This window comes from Planococcus citri, chromosome 4 (genome assembly GCF_950023065.1).
Source record: "Planococcus citri chromosome 4, ihPlaCitr1.1, whole genome shotgun sequence".
Taxonomy (NCBI): Eukaryota; Metazoa; Arthropoda; class Insecta; order Hemiptera; family Pseudococcidae; genus Planococcus; species Planococcus citri.
This window is the reverse complement of record NC_088680.1, coordinates 23,315,444-23,336,466: the sequence shown is the minus strand read 5'-3', so window position 1 is coordinate 23,336,466 and position 21,023 is coordinate 23,315,444. Positions and strand designations below refer to the sequence as shown.

General features: G+C 34.0%; 1 protein-coding gene and 2 long non-coding RNA genes across 4 annotated transcripts in view; 2 read left to right on the top strand and 1 right to left on the bottom strand.

Moving 5' to 3' along the window:
• Positions 1–827, bottom strand: part of jvl (javelin-like) — a 37,604-nt gene extending 36,777 nt beyond the window's left edge. The window contains exons 1-3 of one of the 2 annotated variants that reach the window (XM_065359945.1): positions 652–827; positions 201–274; positions 18–121 (exon numbers count right to left, since the gene is read on the bottom strand). The gene's annotated coding sequence lies outside the window, so the exon portion shown is untranslated. Of the gene's footprint in view, positions 1–17; positions 122–200; positions 275–402; positions 548–651 lie in introns of those variants that run through there. The other variant, XM_065359946.1, reaches the window with a different exon arrangement.
• Positions 828–3,280: 2,453 nt separating this feature from the next.
• On the top strand, positions 3,281–4,624 carry LOC135844911 (uncharacterized). Its single transcript, XR_010558668.1, has 2 exons — positions 3,281–3,989; positions 4,329–4,624. It is a non-coding gene; the product is annotated as an uncharacterized LOC135844911 (long non-coding RNA).
• A 3,435-nt stretch (positions 4,625–8,059) lies between these two features.
• LOC135844534 (uncharacterized) overlaps positions 8,060–21,023 on the top strand; it is a 51,470-nt gene continuing 38,506 nt past the window's right edge. Inside the window, exon 1 of the long non-coding RNA XR_010558555.1 lies at positions 8,060–8,308. This is a non-coding gene — a long non-coding RNA (uncharacterized LOC135844534). The remainder of the gene's footprint in view (positions 8,309–21,023) is intronic.

Below are 21,023 nucleotides of genomic sequence, written 5' to 3'. Positions count from 1 at the left end.
TGGGTAAATATACTAACCGAATATACGAGTAAGTATTACGAAGGCAAGAATATGGCAACACACTGCAAAACACTGTGCTTCAGTTTCAGTACGGTGCTTCAGTATGATGTTGGAATTGAATCTGCGGAAAGAAAAAAATTCAACCATTAATTACAATAACAGCGGCGTTTAATTGCCTTCTATAAAATCGATTCAATTACCTGTTCAATGTCCAATTTTTACTTTGTTCTTTGGCACAATTCATAAGAGAAAGGATTGATGACTTGGTGTACATCTGCACATAGAGAAATGAAACACAAGATTAAAAAAAATCAGCACATAATTCGAATACTTTATCTGTTCTACGTATTTAGATTATTTCAGATAATATAGAATAATTATTGGGAAAATGATACAATGTACCTATATGTATAATGAATGATATGGGGTTGACTACTTATTGGTAATGGATGGAACAATGATGTCGATTTGTGCAATATTTTCACCATTATTGAACGCAACGAGTAAAGTAATATTATTGGAATTCGCGTTATATGAGGAAGGTATACGATATGAAATATTTACACATTCGTTTCTAAGGTTATCGATTATAGATAGATAATAAAAATTAGGTAGAATTGAGGACTATAGAAAGTACTTGAATTTGCATACCAGTCGATTGATGAATGAAAGCTTGAAACGTTCACATTGTTTGCACGTTCTTATAATGATAAATTTTAAGTAAAATTTGCACTCGATATGAAATTATTAATTGTCATGACAGATTTTAATTAAATATACTTTTTATCTATTATTATTCCATTGCAAATTAATCTCAATGAGTTCGTTGTCGAAAATCATCGTTCTGTACTGAACGAAACGTTCGTTCGTGTGGAAACGAATCTTTTCGACTCTTTGGCGGAATCGTTATTGTTTCGGTTATTTCTTTGTATTTACGGGAATTACAAAAAGTACCTATAGAGGTTACCTATTCTTTGGATAGTTTTAATTTTTTTTTCTCGCAGTGAAATTACTGAAATTAAATGGGAAATATATTATAAAACCCCTCTTGCCTCTCAAAAGCTGCTCAAAAAGGAAAATCCCATCCTCATCTTTGAATAAAGACGAGTAGGCCTAACTCGGGTTTAAGCTTTTAAAGCACTGTTCTATGTCAGAAAAAACTAAAAAGGCGCAAACTCAGAATTTTAACAGGCCTATACATTTTTAAGACCAATTAATACTAAAGAGACAACTCGGTACTCATTATGACACCTCAGAAAATTTGAGGAATGAATTAAAAAACAAAACAAAACAAAAACATTGTGACTTCGTAAGTAAAAAAATCTAAATCTACTGGAGTATGAAACAAGAAATCAGTGTGAGCATTGAATTGACTCCTCTGCAAATTTTCTCCACAGCTAAGAAAATTCAATAAATAAATTTTAAAAAACCTAAAATGAGTAAATTAAATATTCGTGCCTGTGGCAGTTTTTTAAATGAATTCTGCTGATTTTTAATGTTGAACATCTGATGAAAGCCTTTGTTTTCTTCAAAAAATTGAATTTCTATTGCTACAACATGAAAATATCGTAATTTTTGTTTTTTTTTGTTGTTGATGTTGTCGTTGCATTTCTTCTTTAAATAAAAAAATCAGCTTCTCACTTCATACTTCTCATTGTCCATTTCAAATTCAAGGGGGAAAAATGAAGTTGAATTTTTTAAATTTTATACCTATGTATTTTGCACCAGAAGTATTATAAAGATTGAAAGGCTGGAAAAAAAGTAATGATATGTACGTAAACGTAATGATTTTCAATTTTCGAAATGAAAAATGTCATTCAAGTTTATATATTGAAAAAAATTAGCGTTGATTTTTAAAAACCTTGCAGTGGTTTTTTTTTATTTTTATATTTTCGAGTTCGAGTTGAATAATTAATTAGGCGTAAGTATGATTTCTCAGTCGAGCAGACTTTCTGAATCGTACATATTTTTCAGGTAAATGAGAAATATTTCAGGTGGTTGTACGACTCAAAATCCCTTTAACATTTTTCTCATGATGGATTCTGTCTGTTTCCACCATCTGGTCCTTCTCCCTTCTTCTCGTCGCATCTATATTTTAGTCCGAATCTAAAAAATTGTTAAAGTTGTTTAGAACTCAATTTTACTATCGATGTTTGTGGGTTGATTGTCAATATTGAAAAAAAAATCAGAATATTCTTATAACATAAACTCAGAAAAAATTCTTAGTTTTACTGAGGCCAAACACATGTGCTTTTTCAATGTTTGAAAGTTAGAAATAAAATCACATTTTTGTTGAATCGAATGTGCACTTCGTAAATTACTAAACTAAAAAAAATTCAATGGGAAAAGTTGATGAATTTTTGAAAAATGATCAACTTAAGTATATTTATTTGGTTTTGTTTAGATGATAAAAAAACTGAACTTTTTACCTCGGTATGGCTAAATTTTCTATTATTTTTTAAATATTAACTACCCCAATTGCACTCGCAGATTATCGAGTTATTCTTTTGGCCCTATTTGCTATGCTCCCTCCTAGTTTTTTCATTGCCACGCAAATTTGATCAAGTCATAATGATGTTTACAATACAGTAAAGTTTGAACTTTGATAGAAATTTTGAAGCATTTTTTTTCATGTGTTTCAAGAGCTGCTATGAATTCTTGAGGAGCAATTTTTCATTAGAATGGGAGGAGGAAGAGGAGGAGGATTTTTAAAATGATTATGCACGAAAACATTTCTTTGGTTTCACTTTTGGTAAGAAAGGGAGGGGAAAAGGGGAAATTTTATGTACCTAAATAGAGGGGGAAAACTAGAGAAAAATGGCCAAGTATTTAGAATATAAGACAACCAACTGGCAGCCATCTTGGCAAAAAAACCTGAGTAACGCCAATTTATCCCGCTGGGTGATCTTGGCAGCGCTGTACTTCAATTTTGCAGGCAACAGGGAAGAGGGAGGGTTGTGTAGTCCGCAAGGTACTCCTGACTGCGCGCGCAGCCAGGAGTTCCTTGCGGACTACACAACCCTCCCTCTTCCCTGTTGCCTGCAAAATTGAAGTACAGCGCTGCCAAGATCACCCAGCGGGATAAATTGGCGTTACTCAAGATTTCCTTACCATTTCCGTTCCCCTCGGCCTGCAGTTGGTTGTCTTAGAATATTTTTAAAAATCTGTACCTACATACCCTGAAGACAATGGTTTTTTTTTGGGGGGGGGGGGGGGGGGCTATGAATAGAGGTGACGTGATGAGAAATTTTACTTCAAAAGTGCGAAAAAAGCTCGGAAAAGTACGAATTTTGCTTTTTAGATTTTAGTACTAAATTTGGTACTAAATTTGGTAGGTATTTTTCTTCAGAAATATTAAATGCGCATTATATCTATCGCTGAAATATAATATCATAAAATGTCTTCAAACTGTTTTGGCCTTCAGGTCATAAAAACGAGCTTGAAAATCGCGTTTTGGAGTACCGAATAACTTTTGCGTGGTTTTTCAAAATAACTTTCGATTAGTCTTATCTCAAAGTATTGATAACTTTGAGCTTTGAAAAATGTACATAAAATTAAAGATATGATGTAGGAATACGTAAGTACATTGTATTAGATAAATGGGCAGGCTTTCTGTAAAATAGTACAGTCGTTTTTGAAAACTTGAGTTGGGCATTGACATCACAAATTAAGTTCCTAATTAAAAAGTATGAATAAGTTACGAGTTTTTTCGGTTTTGTTGGCCACACTTTTGTGGATCAATGTTGTACAAGTTCAAGCGCAAGACTTACTAAAAGGTTTACTTCAAGGATTAGATCGTGTGATATTTGTTTTAATGAAGTTGCTGAAGCCTGTGCTGTCGTTGCTGGATCCTGTGCTTGGAAATTTGCTGGAGCAGAAGGGTCTGGGGAAACCTATATCAAAACTCTTGGGACCAAATGGAAAGATACTGTAGGCTTCAGACCCGCTGTTGGAGCCATAATTATTGCTCCTTTGATGCCGTTACTGAAGTAAGTAGCTAACAAGGGAACCCTCTCCCCACCACTACAAAATGATTTCCGATTGGAATGAAACTTGGACTGGTGGAAAGAGGACCTCAAAAAACTCCATTCCTCAATTTTTAGCTGCTCAAGTTGATTTTTCGATTTTTGGCAAACATTTGAAGTTTTGTGTACACAGATAAAGCTGTTTCACTTCACCCAGAAAACGGAGAAAAATTACAAACATACATTTGTTAGGAATAGTGTTTAGTTTCTAATTCTAACTAATCTAATTCATCCACTTATTGGATCTTGTTATGAAATTTCAAAGTTTTTGAAAATAATCAAAAAATATTTAATACATTTCAGAGGGCTCGTAATTAGTCTAATTCAGTGAGATGGCAGTTCTTGAACAATAGTTACGTACGTGTGAATATGTCTCACGTTTCGTGACATCATAAATTTAGTTTTTAAATAATAAATACGTACCTACATAATTACATACCTAATCATACTGACAGATTTAGTTGTGCAAAGTTATAGATTTTATTGATTAAGATGAATACACATAAGTAGCTTATGCCAATGCTAATTAGTATATAAATACCTGCATTTATGAGTACATAACTATTTTTGTGCAGCCAATAAATTACATAATATCTGTTTAGTTTTTTTTTTTTTTTTTTTTTTTTTTTGAAAAAACTTATCGCAGGTATTTAATAGGTAGATATAAATATTTTTTTTGTGAAAGGAAATAAAATTCTTTTTAAATTGCTTGAATGGAGCTGGATGCAACAATTGATACTTTTTTTATTCAAATGTTTGCCATAAAAATTACTAATGGCTTAGCACATGAATAAATTCAGCTCCTGTTTTAGCTCCGGCGCGGCTCCGGCTTCCAAAATTCATTCGTTCTTCGCTCATGTTTTACTCTGCTCATGAAAAAAATAATGGTTCTGATTTTGCTCCACTCCTATAAAGCACTAAAAATTTCTATTCTGCTCCGGTTTTCGTTCCGGGTTTTGCTCTGACTGCGTTTTTTGTATTTTGACTGTAACAGTGCTGAGTAGGTAGATCAGAACCTACCGTTAAAAACCAAAAAATACAGAAAAATGCTTTTGATGCCAAGCAGAAAGCATTGTTTCGGAGCAAAAAATGTCGCTCTTGGTTAGATTCCTGTTGCATATTTTGAAATTAATTTGTTCCACACTCCAATTTCGCTCCTGCTTATCAAAAAATTGAAAATTCAATAACGTAGCAGGCCTACAAGCAAGAAATGAGGGGTAATTAAGAAATAATTTGCTGAAAAAAATTGTTGGTTGGAGTGAAAAAAAGGACCGAAATTTTTTTTAGTTGCGGTTTTTGTTCCATCAAAAATTTTTTAGTTCTGATTACGGTCTGGTTCGGAGCAGAAATTTTTTTCCGTTTCGGTTTTTGGTTCACTGCTCCGGTTCTATTCCAGTATGGTTTTTGATCGGGCTGATGACTGGAAAAATTGTAATACGGAATATACAATTTTAGTGTCATTCTCGATGTCGATTTTAATGCTGATTTGATGTTGAAAAATTTAGCTTTAAAACGCAAGACTTTTTTTGAGAATATATCACTCGGCAAGAAGCATAAATGCCATTATGCTTACAATATCTACATAGGTAACTATCGATAGATTGTGTGAATTATTTCCCCATCAAATGTTGACGTTTTAAAATGGGAAATATATAATCGAACGATAAAAAAGGTGGTTAGCACGATAACCATTTGAACGATAAAACGTGGCTTAGTAACGGTAGTTTAGGTGGTATGCACAGCATTTTTCAACCAATGGAAAAGGTTGTTAGCCCGATAATTTTCATTGATCAACACGATATTTTTCATTGATTAGCACGATATCTTTCATTGACAAAAGAAAACGCTGGCACACAGTGGAACAGATTCATGTTTTAGGGTGTCAAAAATCATATTTGAGAAATGAATGCAAATTTGGACGTAAATCTTTTTGATACACAGGTGTTTTGAGGCGCTGAATTCATTTTTGTCGTTATTTTGGTTCGAACCTCAAATGGAGCCCTCAGGAGGAGAGTGCAAAGGGGTAAATATTTTGGAAAAGTCGAGTGGCGGGGTACCAATATGTACGTTTTTTGGGCTCCAGAATTCATTTTTGACGTTATTTTGGTTCCAAACCCAAACGGGGCCTCAGAAGAGGGGTGCAAAGGCAATCAAATAGGTAAAAAAAATAGAATTTTTCATAATTTCATTGAAAATCAGTGATTTTTCCAAGTCCAATTAGGAGAAAATCGGGACATTTCGAGAAAAAGTATTAGGCTCAGGTGAAAATTTACCGAATTTTAACTCTCCCTTTTGGCAGCAAAATCCATCCCATTGGGTCAAAAACTTAAGCGAGGTTGTCCGGCGTTATCTCGTAAAGCTTTATTGAAATAGATACCTACTAGAACACTTCATTTTTTATTCATTCGCAAAAATCTTATACTTTTTGTCGTTCATTTAACCTTATTTATCGTGGATATCACTTATTTATCGTTCATTCTGTCAAAAACTTCTCGTGGAAATTGTTTATTTTTTATTGTTCTTACTATCATATATATCGTGGATACCACCTAATTTATCGTTCGTTTTTTAAGAAATCGTGCAATACATTTTTTTATTGTGAAATACACTTTTTTATCATGCAATCCTCTTTTTCATCGTGAATACCTATTTATCGTGATAACCCCCTACTGTTATCGTGCTAACCCCCTTTTTTAAAGTAACGATAAATTGCACCCTTTTAAAATTACTCTTTTTGAAAATTGGGATTCCAAAAATATGGCTCGATGTTTTAGAACAGCTTATTATGTACCAACTACCTACCTACTTGTTGATTTCGAAAACGAACTTGTAAATCGAGTTTTAAAGCAACGAAACAGATAACATATTTCGATGCTCCAAAAATTTTAAAACGTTGACAACGTTTTTAAAAATGTTTTTCGATCAGCCGTATCGCAAATCATTGATATACATATGTACTTAACATAACTTTGAACATTGTAAAATATAAAAAATTGAAGAACGAGCGTAAAAAATCTATTATTACATAAATAGGCAAGTTTTCTACAAACGAGTTGAGCCGTGAACATGAGTTGTGGGTTTTGTTGGCCGTATTTTTGTGGGTCAATATAGCTTAGGTTCAAATACTACATACAATACGGATAATTCGAATTTGTAATTTTTGAAAGCAGTGCCTGTAGAACTTTTTTTTTAGTTTCCTGTGATCAAAAAAAAGCATACATAATGAGTAATTTGTAGTGAAGGGCAAACATTTGATCAATTTAGTTTTCAAAATGGAGTACATTTTTCAAAGCTTCTCCTAATTCTTAAAAAAATGTTTTTTATGGCTCAGAATATGTCCATTAATGATTAAATTCCTGTTTTTTCGCAAAATTCCGCTACGATGCCTGTGAAAGGTGTATCAGTAGGAGTATTTCAACACCCTAAGTACGGATTTAGCTCTCCTTGTCCTCAAAATTGTCTTTTTCATCCGAACTGAATTATCCTCAACATTTAAGGACGTTTTATCTGCGTAACAATTCATCAAATATGTAAAGTGATGAAACCCCTTTTTATTGAAAATTGTATGTGGAGCAATTTTGTTCATAGGTAACTGTTTTCTCGTAGGAGCCATATTTTTTGAGAAATCCTCGAAAAACCTATTTTTGGTGCTGATTGTTTGGGATTGGGGGTGAGGACTTGTAGTACATTTCTCAAGGTAGTATTCCCTACATTTTACAAGAAATTCTCTTCTGTTGGGATTTTTTTTTGGATCAATCTCTTAAGTGACTGGTCTTTGTTTGAGATAATATTTTTTAGCAAATAAGCTTGGACAGTTCAACTTGAATCGATATTTTGTAAGCATGAGATTTTTTTTGTTGAGGAATGATTTTTTTGGAGGAGGGAGGTTGTGAAAACGACGATATTTTTCTCTATTTTTCTAAACGAAGTTTTTCACCAGCACCTGCATATTTTAGATGATTTTTTTAATTTATACTAAATATTTGCATTTGTGCTATCGAAGTTGCTGTATCATGTTTTAGAAGGCGCGACAAAATGCGCTGCGGTTAGACCGTTAGTTGACTGAACGTGAAGGAATAGGAACGATATTGGGAGGGGTGGAAACCATTTGTTTTCAATAATGATGTACATAGTGTTGGGTATTTATTTATTATTTTTTTGAATATGTTATAGGTTATTTGTTTTCATTCGTGTTGAAGAAACATTGATGGAATGGAAGATATCGTTTAGAGCAAAGAATCGAAGAATTGTTATTAGATAGTCCATTTTCAACCTGTTTACCGGTAAATTTATTTTATTTTACTTTTGGAAATTGATTTTTATTTTTTTCTATCATTTGAAAAATAAGTTATGAGAGGAAAACTAATTTAATAATACCTTGTGAAGTTTGATTAATGATTAATTTACGCGAAGTATGCACGAAAATGACCAGAAAATTGCAACAAAAAAACCCTAATCTTATTGTGGCGAGGAAGTTTCCGCCATCCTTCGAACTAGATGACAAGAATGACAATTTCTTCAAAGCAAACCTAAGCCCGTTGTCCTAATTCAATATCCTTAAGTACTTAGATACCATTCGTGCATAAAAATGCAACCATTATACTTTCAAAGTACCGACACCCTATTCACATCCGAGTCAAAATTTACGACTTATTTAAGATTTTATTCAAAAACAAAATCAAATAACGGACTCATACGAAAAAAAAAGAGAAAGCTATAGTTCTTTCAAAATCTTTTATTTTTTCTTTACAAACCAAGATTTTATTGTACCTATACTATCTTATAGAGTCGTAAAATGGTAGACTTTCTTAATGTTTATTCAAATATACATGTACGAGGGTGAAGCATGGACGATTTTTTTTTCTACGGATGTTCCTACAAAGCATTGACAAAAGACGAATCGCGACAGATACCTAAACCTCATCGCACAAAAAACTAACCACATAGCGGCATTTTTTTTTAAACCGAATAAAAAGCGTGGTCGAGTCTCAACAGTGTTCTATTATCAAAAGAACGTACTCGTACGCATGTCTTAATAGTATAGACATCATCAATCCATTTTGGCGGCTTCTTAAGTAAGACCTTTTTTTTTACCCCGCGGTTGTAAATTTAAGTACATTTTTGCAAGAAAGTCTTTTTGCTAACCTTTGTTATTGAATTTCGACTGGACCTATTTAGTATTTACTCCTCTATGAAGTTCGTGTCTTTGACTTTTTTTGGCAGATTTACTGTATATAACAAACGGTACAGCAGACAGTCTGCGTCTAGGGCCTTTTTACGTAGATGGTTTCTCTTTTTAATGCTAATGTAAATTTTAACTGTAAAAGGCCGTGTTATTTATAACGGTTCGAATATGTCACTTGTTTTTTTGGGGGATGTTGTAAAGGTTTGACCTGTGGTTGCGAGTTCATCTGTTGTGTGCCGATCAACTATTGTACAGATCTTTGGCTGTAGATAGACCTTGAAATAGCGAAGATAATTTTGAAATTTCCAACATCATTGTACCTGTGAACTTGACTATCTATAAACGAGTTAAAATAGTGGTATTTATTCTTTTCATTTGAATTTTAAATTATACTCGTACTTAGGTACAACTGTATTTTTATCATCGTCGACGAATTTCGGTTTTAAACATGTGCTTTTTTTTCTCGAAGAAAATTTCATCTACGGTTTTATTGCAGTGACTTGTGTAAGAAAGAAAAACTCTTTCCTATGCTTAGATAGGTACGTATTTTTTCGAGTTTTGAAAGTCGTTCGTATTCAATTTAAACGAGTATTTTTGAGAATTACTAGTTTTTTTTTTTTTTTTTTTTTTTACGAAAAGAAACACCTCAATACCTATTTTATTTGAACTAGGTAACCGTGGTTTTTACAGGTTCTAAAGTCATTAGAATAGTTGTTATTCAGTGAAAATATCAAAAATGAAAGCAAATAATCAATATTTTTTTGAAAAGTACACGAAAAGGAAATATATTCTTATCAAAATGAAACCGTTTCATGGGGCTTTTTCATTTTTTCTGTCCTATAAATCACCTTTTTTTTCGTTTTTCAAAAATTTGGCTGTGTTTGTGATAATATGAGTGCGCGTTTTGAAAACATTATTTCGTGCTTTTATTTTCCATATATTTTGCAAAAAACATTGAAAACTTTCTGATAAACCTCGAAGAAAACGGGCGTCATAAAAAAATGCTCGGTTCGAATTGATAACGGTTTTTAAAAAAATTCCCGTTTTCTACGTTCAGTTTGACTTGAAATTCGTATTTTCAAGAACCTACGTATACGTAACTATTGAGAAATTGAAAAAATTACTGAATTGTTTATTGTACTTATTACTTTCTTAATCTAGCCAAATATCATAAAGTGTAGCATTACTTTGAATTGAAAATTCAATGAAATTTTGGTGAAGTCTCGAGATGAGAAAAAAATTTCAGGATTTCTGATTGTGTTTGTGCCGAAAAAAAACAACCTGAATGAAAATTTTAAAATTTAATTCTTTTGAATTTTCAATTTTTCACATTCAAAGGAAAGATAGGTACATAGAAGGCAAAATTTTGTACTTGTTTATGAATGAAAATACAGAAATTAAAAAACTTTTGGTGATGCAATTTTTCTGGCATAAATTTTTTGCGATTAATAGAAAATGAACGATATCGCTCATTTTGAAATTTTTTATCATGATCCCTTCAATTTCCAAACTAAGCAGTGAGCAAGTTTCATGGAAAGTGAAGAAAATACAAGTTATAGGCTGAGAAGGGAGCGGAAAGAGCATTGTTTGAACCAAAAATCTAACTACCAAAAAAATTATTTTTCGATTTTGACAAATTTTTGAAAACCCAAAATTTGACTATTTTTGGCGATTTATGATTTTTTTGAAAAAAAAAAAATTATTCAGTAAAAATGATGGAAAATTAATCTTAAAATCAATATCAACTCCTCCAAGCCCAATTTCATAATTTCCGATTATTCTGGAGCCTCCAGCGCAATTTTCGATTTCTCCACAGTTTTTGAGCTCCTCCAGAAGGCGGGGAAAATGACGAGGCAGCTTTAAATCGAGTTACTCGACTATTCTTGAGTTCGTTCTTTTAACCTATAAGGCTATAACCTATTAAAAATTCGTTCGGCCATGGCTTCTGGAAAAATCGAAAATCGCACTGGAGGCTCCGTAAAATGACCCGAGGTGGTGTAATTTGATTCGGGGAGGTCAATATTAGCTTCACGACTAATTATAGGTAGCTAATAATTTTTTCTGTGAATACATATAAATATCAAGATGGATCGCCTCTCCCCCTCCCTCCCCCCAAAAAAAGGTGTGAGGATTTTGGCCAAATTTAACGGAGACTTTCATTTTGAAATTGAAGTTATTCCGAAAAGTTTTACCTCCAAGGTGTCCCTAGAAGAGTGATTTGAGGTCTCAAAAAGGGGCCATTTTCGAAAAATTGTGGGTTTTTCACTCTTGTCGCTATCTAACCTATTTCTGGAAAAATAACCCAGTAGCAAATGGAAGTATTTGAGATTCTGCGTCGATCTATGCTATTGCCATCAAAATCGAAAACCACTTTCAGGGGCTACTAAACGGTTGAAAATTTGCAAGTGCTTTATTTTTGAATAAATTCCTTCGTGTTTTGAAAATTTTTTCTTCGCAAATATTTCGCATTAATTATGCCAAAATATCGAAAGATGTCATTCCTGGAACTGGGGAAATATTTCGGAACGCAGTGGTACCAATTTTTTGGGTCATTTTTGCCAATTTCAAAAAATCGAGAAAAATAGCCAAAAACTTTTGAAATTTTTTTAATTTTCAAAAATTTGCCATCATTGCGGAAAATCAATTTCGACTGCTGAAATTTTTGGTTTTGAGGAATCGGACCAAAATCTGTTCTAAAATCATGGTCCTGCATGTTGAAATCGAAGGCAGGCATCTCGAGAGGTTCCCTTGTGAGCATTTTTTTTTTTTTTTTTCAAGAACTTGTTTTTGTTTGGTAAAATGGCAGCATTCTGGAGTGGGCATAATTTCTCCATTTCAGCTACGTAGGTATGAAGAGTCATTCAGCTCTGACCATTTCTCGAACATACTGAAAACAACCCTTACTCGATCTGACACGATAATAGTAACCTCATCCGGAGGCAAAAAACGCCAGACAAAAATTGTTACCAAAAAAAAAAAAAAAATACAAGACTATAAATCAGGTGTAGGTAATGGCTGCATGTTTTTAGCCTGGAAACAAACGCAAAAGGAATCTACACCATATTATGCATTTAGAAAAGAAACAGCATCACGATGAACGTAGAGAAGTGGAGATTTGGTCTTGCCTAATTTTCCACATCTGCTTATTTTTTTCATCTCCAAAGACCCTACAGGCACGGTAATTTAAATCGGAGCGTTTTCACGCCAAGGTTACAAGAGTTACTCGTAGGTACATAAGCAAAATGAAAAATGATAATTTGAGAAAAGAAACCACGTTTTCTAATTAGATCACAAGCCGAGTCGAGTGTGCGCTGCGATGATGCTTTTTTATTCATCGCGAGCAGCAGCGAGTAGGTATTACATTGTTTCGCGGGTTATAATCACGTATGGTCGTGGCCACCACAAAGACTATAGAATTATAACGAAATTGTAAAAATATGTTTTTTAGCGAGAATAAACGGTCTGAGAACTTCCCACCACTTGGTACACGCGTTTAACGGTTCACCGTACCTCAGAAAGCCTATGCGAAAAAAAAACTTTCATTACAGAGCAGGCAGGCGGGTAGGTAAAGAGTGAAACAGATTCTTATGTATTTTTTTCTTCGTCTTGTCTTGGTTTTACGGAAACTCATCGCTCGTTGTCCACAGTTACTCAAGTGCAAAATCTTTAATTGTAATCAGTCGTCGTCGTCGTCGTCGCTGTTTCAAGACCAAAAACCAGAATAAATTATAGTGAAACGGCGAAAATATTTAAAAAATTTAAATTAATCGAGAGAAAATTGTCGAGAATGTTACACCTAAGGTGTAATTTATTCCTACAGACGTGTTACCTGGAAAATTAATTTTTCTAATTATAACAATGACAAAAATTACTATCGCATTAGCAATCAGTGCAGCTCTTAAGGTCATGGTTAAAGTTATACCGGTGCAAATGTTTTTTCGATTAGAAATGTCGTGATGGAAAAATGGTTGGAAAAGTCTGGTAGTTGAGTTTTTTTTTTGCAAAAGAGTTCAAAAATTGTGAAATGGTTTCATCTAGTCAGTTTAAGGAGGATATAAAAGACAATTAAGTCTGCCTTTTAAAGGGTCAGTTTCAATTTTTGCGATCCACTAGCCCTCCCCTTTAGTCGGGGAGCCCACTTAAGGATAAATTGCACCCCCCCCCCGTCGATCCTCCGAGACAACTTTTTTCTTAAAGGGGGAGTCCTAAGGAACATTTTAAAGCAAACTTGCCCAAAAAAAAGTTGGCCTTACTTACAAAATGGCGGCCATTTTGATTGATAGGTCAGCCGAATTCGCAGATTTTGCGTTTTAACACAGACTTGCACGAGCTTTTTCAAACTTTACAAAGGTAGATCGAAAGATCATGCAAAAATTTATCACCTGTCAAAATTTCAAGTGCTGAAGTGCGTTTTTCGATTTTTGGTGAATTTTTGAAAATCGAATTTAGGCCAAAAATGAAGGAAAAAATCAAAATGTTACCAAATTGACCAAGAAAGCTGAAATTTGGGATATACCCCATTTTCGACATGCCAAATCGATTGAAAACGGTTTCAACCCGTTTAGAGCAGTTCTGGAGCCTCCAGCAGATTTTTGAAACTCGAAATAATTCCCATAAAATTCCATCAAATTGGGGCTGTAAAGCTAAAATTTATTCTAAAAACTAATTTCAATACGCTACGAAGTACTGCAGGTGATTTTCAAGTCGTTTTGAAGCCTCCAGCGACTTTTTAAAATTTCCTGATGCCTCCAGCAGATTTTTGAAACTTTAAATTTTCACAAAATTTCATCAAATGGAGATGGAAAGCTGAAATTTATTCTACACTCTAATTTTAACACCCTCTGAAAACGACTTCTGGTGGGTTTCAAGTCATTTTAGAGCCTCCAACGACTTTTTTGAAAATTACTGGAGCCTCCAGTACATTTTTGAAACTTGAAATTTCCCCAAAATTTCATCAAACCAAGACATGCCAAATCGATTGGAAACTGTTTCAAACCGTTTTGAGCAGTTCTGGAGCCTCCAGCAGATTTTTGAAATTCGAAATTCCCACAAAATTTCACCAAAATGGAGTTGGAAAGCTGAAGTTTATTCTGCAAACTAATTTCAATACGCTACGAAGTCAACTGCAGGGGAATTTCAAGTTGTTTTGGAGCATCCAGCGATTTTTTGAAAATTACTGGAGCCTCCAGTGGATTTTTGAACCTTTAAATTTTCACAAAATTTCATCAAACGGAGATGGAAAGTCAAAATTCATTCTGCAAGCTAATTTTAATACGCTACGAAGTCGTCTGCTGGGATTTCAAGTTGTTTTGGAGCCTCCAGCCACTTTTTGAGAGGTCGTATGATGTTTTTTGGAAAATTGAAATTTCCAAGAAGCAGCTGGAAGCTTCAAAACCATTTGAAACCATTTGAAACCACCATGTAGTCGGCTTCATATCGAATTGAAATTAGTTTGCGAAGTAAATTTCAGCTTGCCAACTCCATTTGGTAAAATGTTCCAGGAATTTCAAGTTTCAAAAATCTACTAGAGACTCCAGTAATTTTCAAAAAGTCGCTGGAGGCTCCAAAATGACTTGAACCCACCTGAAGTCGTCTTCAGAGGGTGTTAAAATCGAAGTGTAAAGTAAATTTCAGCTTTCCATCTCCATTTCATGAAATTTTGTGAAAATTCAAAGTTTCAAAAATCTACTGGAGGCTCCAGTAATTTTCGAAAAATCGCTGGATGCTCCAAATCGACTTGAAATTCCCCTGCAGTTGACTTCGTAGCGTATTGAAATTAGTTTGCAGAATAAATTTCAGCTTTCCAACTTCATTTTGGTGAAATTTTGTGGGAATTTCGAGTTTCAAAAATCTGCTGGAGGCTCCAGAACTGCTCAAAACGGTTTGAAACAGTTTCCAATCGATTTGGCATGTCGAAAATAGGGTGTATCCCAAATTTCAGCTTTCTTGGTCAATTTGGTAACATTTTGATTTTTTCCCTCAATTTAAACCTAAATTTGATTTTCAAAAATTCACTAAATGATCGAAAAAAGCACTTAGCACTTGAAATTTTGACAGGTGATCAATTTTTGCTTGATTTTTCGATCTACCTTTGTACAGTTTGAAAAATGTTGTGCAAGTCCTATGTTGGAACGCAAAATCTGCGATTTCAGCTGACCTGTCAATCAAAATGGCCGCCATTTTGTAAGTAGGACCACTTTTTTTTTTGAGTACAAGGGCTAGAAATGTTCCTTAGGACTCCCCAAAGTTGTCCCGGAGGATCGACGGGGGGGGGGTGCAATTTATCCTTAAGTGGGCTCCCCGACTACTTCCTCCACAACCGTTCTGAAATATGATCAAATACCAAGAAATTAAAACTTCCTTGCGACTCGACGCTCGTTTATATTTTCGAAGACATTGAGACACTTTTCACACTTCGAGTACCTGAATTTTTCCATCAACTTTGAATATGCTTGTATTTTAAAAATGAAATCCATATTACGAATTTTTTAATTCGATTGAAAGTACATTACACAAAAATGTAGGTATGTTTGAATCTTATGTAGGTATGCAAATCACAGTCGAAATTCAGAATTCTATTTTTAAATAAATTTTCCATCGCGAAAAACACCTCCGATATGTTTGGCGTTTTTCCAAATTCACTTACCGTATTTAGTACCTGTACCTATCCATTGAATCGAAAGCTGGTGCAACGTACCGCCCTAGAACAGGTACGTTTTTTCACTTACCTCTACCTATTGCCAGTTGAGTAGGTATTTTAATGAGAAATTTTAATATTACGAAAAACTGGTATTTTTTTTCCTTTGCCCGAATGTGCGAGCTGCGTTCATCGCGATCGTAATTTTTATACGTTTGGAATAGATATAATATAATAAAGAGACGAGGAATGGAAAAAAAATGTAGTGGTCATTGGCGTATCCCATTTTCAAGGTTACATCACCATTCAATTTTCAAACAAACGGTGAAAAAAAAACCACCACATGTATCCTATGAATTTATTAAACGAGGATAATGACTGAGTGAAAAATTTTTCGTACAAAAATTTCAAATTAGCTGCTCGACGGAGGACGATGGTATGATTTAAACTAGAAGGTCGTTACGACCATATACCGGCTGTATGACAATTTGTTATACGAAAATTTCGTACTTACTCGAACCTGATTATTTAATTCTTCGTTTTTTTTCCTCTTCGAGAAACGATGATGAGGGGGCGTTTTTGTGCAAAAATTCGCCATCGTTAATTAAGCTCGTAACTAGTCTTTCTTTTTATATATACGCATCTAATTAGGTGGGACGTGCAAACGTCGCCTGGTTCAATCTTATGGACTGTAATTACATATCCGCGTACAATGAAATAAAAAAAATGTTCACCCGATATCCCCTGCCCTGCCCTTCCCTTCCTCGTGTATCCTTATCGCCTCTTCTTTTGTCACCTACTCGCGCGAATCATCCGAAAAATTCTTCACCGTATCGACTCGGCGGCGTTTTTTGCCGAGTGGGCATTTTTAGTATAAATACACGTTCATCGAGCTCATCATCCACACACACGTGTCGTATTATTCTTTGACTTCGTAATTCGTAGAAATAAAAGGGAAGTCTATGTACATGCACTCGCAGATGCTACGTAAAATATGATTTATGTTTATAACAATGCTGGCTTTTCAGGTAATAGCTCGAGCAGGTACTACACAATTAAAATTATACGCATCGCAGTCACACAATTATGAATTTTTGTTTATTCAATCGTTTGTCTGATGTAGTGTACCTGTGGAAGTATGTTTTACAGTGCAAAATTCTATGATGAAACGCGTTTTATGGAAAATTTTCAACTCGATGAACGACGAACAATCGTAAATGCAGTTTGTTTATCAGCACGTATTTGGAATGCTGATTGTGATGACGGATCGAATTTATCTGTCTGCGAAATAGAGTTCATATTTCATAGGTGCAAGAGGATTTCAATTATATTTCAATTATGAATCAGTTGTGAGGTGTTGCAGGGCGGGGAGATGTATTGTATTGTTTTTGATGCAGAGCTTACCTATTGAACCGAGCTTGTGGAAAAAATGAAGGGACTTGTCAGTGTAGGTAGTTATTATTATGGTATAAGAGGAAGAGGGGATGGTCTGTTCAATATAGCTCTCAAAGTTACGTCTTTTCCTTTGAAAATCTTACGATTATTCGAGTATGTAGCCAAAAGGAGCATTTTCTGAATCAAATTCAGTAATGTTATCTACACATACACATATATGTACCAACAGCTTATTTTTTAAGCCCCCTCCCTCTCCCCCTGGCCACCAAATAATTCAGTCTATTTTGGTAAAAAATTAGTTTAGAGACAATTTCACGGAATTTAGAAATTTGAAAGTGCTTCATCAAATCCTCAGCACCTTAATAATCCATTTAAAATTTCCACTTTGCATTTTGAAAATGGTAAAAAAGTTTTTAAAAATGCGATAAAAGTTTTTTTGGGAGAGGGGGCTGAAAATGGTGCAATACTAGGTTTATCTGCCTAATTTCAAAAAAAAAAATTCTACAGTGAGTTGATTTTGTATTTTGTATTTTTTTTTTTTCGAATTTTGAACGTGCCAAAAATTTTAACCCTTATACCTAAGGGCTAGAATACACGGTTTCAAAAAAAAACAAAAAAAGATCACTCCTGATATCTATTTTTTCAGTTTTTTTAACAAGATAAAAATAGTTAAAGTCAACCCTTCAGCCTTCGGAAATGTAAAAAGAGTCAAGAAAATTGCATTCATCGAAAATTTGGTGTACTTAGGGCGAATCCTTCGTGTATTATTGAAACCTTTGAATGCAATTTTTTTGTAGTTTTTCGGCCTTTTTCACTTTTTAGAGGACTGTAGACTTTTTTAAAATTAATTTTTAACCTACTAATTTAAAAATTAAAAAATTGAAAAATCGTCTTTATTTAAACATGGATAACAAATACATTTTTTTAAATTTTGAAACTGCAGAGTCCAGGCAACCTCCATTATAGTCCGGACTAACTTAACCAAAAAAAAGTTGGCCTTACTTACAAAATGGCGGCCATTTTGATTGACAGGTCAGCTAAAATCGCAGATTTCGCGTTTCAACATAGGACTTGCACGAAATTTTCAAACCTTACAAAGGTAGATCGAAAGATCATGCAAAAATTTATCACCTGTCAAAATTTCAAGTGCTAAAGTGCGTTTTTTGATTTTTGGTGAATTTTTGAAAATCCAATTTAGGCCAAAAATGAGAGAAAAAATCAAAATTTTACCAAATTGATCAAGAAAGCTGAAATTTGGGGTATACCCTATTTTCGACATGCTAAATCGATTGGAAACGGTTTTAACCCGTTTTGAGCAGTTCTGGAGCCTCCAGCAGATTTTTGAAACTCGAAATTCCCACAAAATTCCATCAAATGGAGATGGAAAGCTGAAATTTACTCTAAACTCAAATTTTAACACCCTCTGAAGACGACTTCAGGTGGGTTCAAGTCATTTTAGAGCCTCCAGCGACTTTTCTGAAAATTACTGGAGCCTCCAGTAGATTTTTGAAACTTAAAATTCCCGCAACATTGATTTATCAAATAGAGTTGGCAAGCTGAAATTTACTTCGCAGACTACAAGGTGGTTTCAAATGGTTTTGAAGCTTCCAGCTACTTTTAGGAAATTTCAATTTTCCAAAAAAACGCCATACAACCTTTCAAAAAGTCGCTGGAAGCTCCAAAACGACTTGAAATCCACCAGCAGTCAACTTCGTAACGTATTGAAATTAGTTTGCAGAATGAATTTCGACTCTCCATCTCAGTTTGATGAAATTTTGGGGAAATTTCATGTTTCAAAAATCTACTGGAAGCTCCAGTAATTTTCAAAGAAGTCGCTGGAGGCTCTAAAATGACTTGAACCCACCTGAAGTCATCTTCAGAGGATGTTAAAATTGGAGTGTAAAGTAAATTTCAGCTTTCCATCGTCATTGGATGAAATTTTGTGAAAATTTAAAGTTTCAAAAATCTGCTGGAGGCTTCAGGAATTTTCAAAAAGTCGCTGGAGGCTCCAAAACGACTTGAAATTTACTTGCAGTACTTCGTAGCGTATTGAAATTAGTTTTTAGAATAAATTTCAGCTTTACAACTCCAATTTGATGGAATTTTATGAGAATTTCGAGTTTCAAAAATCTACTGAAGGCTCCAGAACTGCTCAAAACGGGTTGAAACCGTTTCCAATCGATTTAGCATGTCGAAAATAGGATGTATCCCAAATTTCAGCTTTCTTGGTTAATTTGGTAACATTTTGATTTTTTCCCTCATTTTTGGCCTAAATTGGATTTTCAAAAATTCACCAAAAATCGAAAAACGCATCTAAGCACTTGAAATTTTGACAGGTGATGAATTTTTGCATGATCTTTCGATCTACCTTGTAAGGTTTGAAAAATTTCGTGCAAGTCCTATGTTGCCCTCACTTCCCTTAAAATCTTGAAATATCCCATTGTATTGAAAAAATCAAGAATTGGCGAGTAAAATTTCGCCCCCCTCCCCTTCACCATATGAAAAGTGAAGTTGAAGAATATCAGCTGCCAAAAATTCTGTTTTTTTCATTTTGAGGTTTTGTTGGACACCTTGTAGCGAATTCCATTTTGGAATACAATCATATAATTATATTTTTTGGCCTTTTCCAACAAACAAAATTGAAAGTGGTAAGAACCAAAAAGTTTGAGGTGTGAAAAAAGTATACCTAACTAAAATTTTTTCATTTTTTTCCTCGGTGGTATTTTGTTTATCAAGATGTGATCTTCCATGCAGTTTTTGTGAAAATTGTACATTCGCTCTATTTTAATCGAAATAAGGATGCAAAAGTATGGTACACTTTTTTGAAAATGTGTTGTAAGTATTTAAAGGATCAGTGAGTCTCAAAATTTGAAAAAAAATTAGAAAGTTGCTTTAGTTATTGGACCTCTTCCTCCTCCACTCCATGTGACCCATATATTTCTTATTTCAATTATTTTGAAAAAATTGAATAATTTGAAAATGTATTTACATATAGTGTACGGAGTAAAAACTATAGATACCTAGTAAAGGTAGACGGGAAGGAACGATGAGTGGTATGATTTTGATTGGCCTATTTTTATCCTCAAAGGAGAATATGGCAATATTGCTCCCTTCTTATCGATGGAAAATTAGTGGAAGAGCTATAGAGAATTACTGAGAGAGAGAAAAAAAAAGCTACTCGACTTTATCCTCGTTCTCATTCTCACATGTTCGTTGAGTTGACATTGATTGATTCAGCGTATTAAAGTATAGGTAATTTTACTCAATTATCATCAAAATTTTGGAATATTCTAATCTGGTTTGTTCTTCTTTTTTTTCCTTCAAAACACCCCTATAATTTTCTTCCACGAAAATCATCCCTTGTACGAACTGGCAACCCTGTTCGCGTTTAGTTTCAATACATTTGCATTGTTTCCACTTCAGTAGACGACCATTTCTCATGTTTTCAGACTTCAATCCTTTGACTAAACATAAAACCCCTGGAACATCATCGATAATTTGTGTTTCTCTGCAGGTACCTCTACCTATCAGGAACTAATTTGAATATTCGACTCTCTACGCTATGTCTGAATCTTTTTTTATAATTTTCATCAAATTAGAGGATGTTTATACGTGTATCTAGAGATACTCGTAGATGTACAAGTGGAATGGAAAAAGACCTGTAGATGCGTTGAAACACAGACCAATTTTTTTGTCCTTTAACTAAAAGTGACAACGACGACCCAACGATACAGTATTGTTTGCTGTTAGGCATGTTGAAAAGGGAAATCAAACGGTTAAT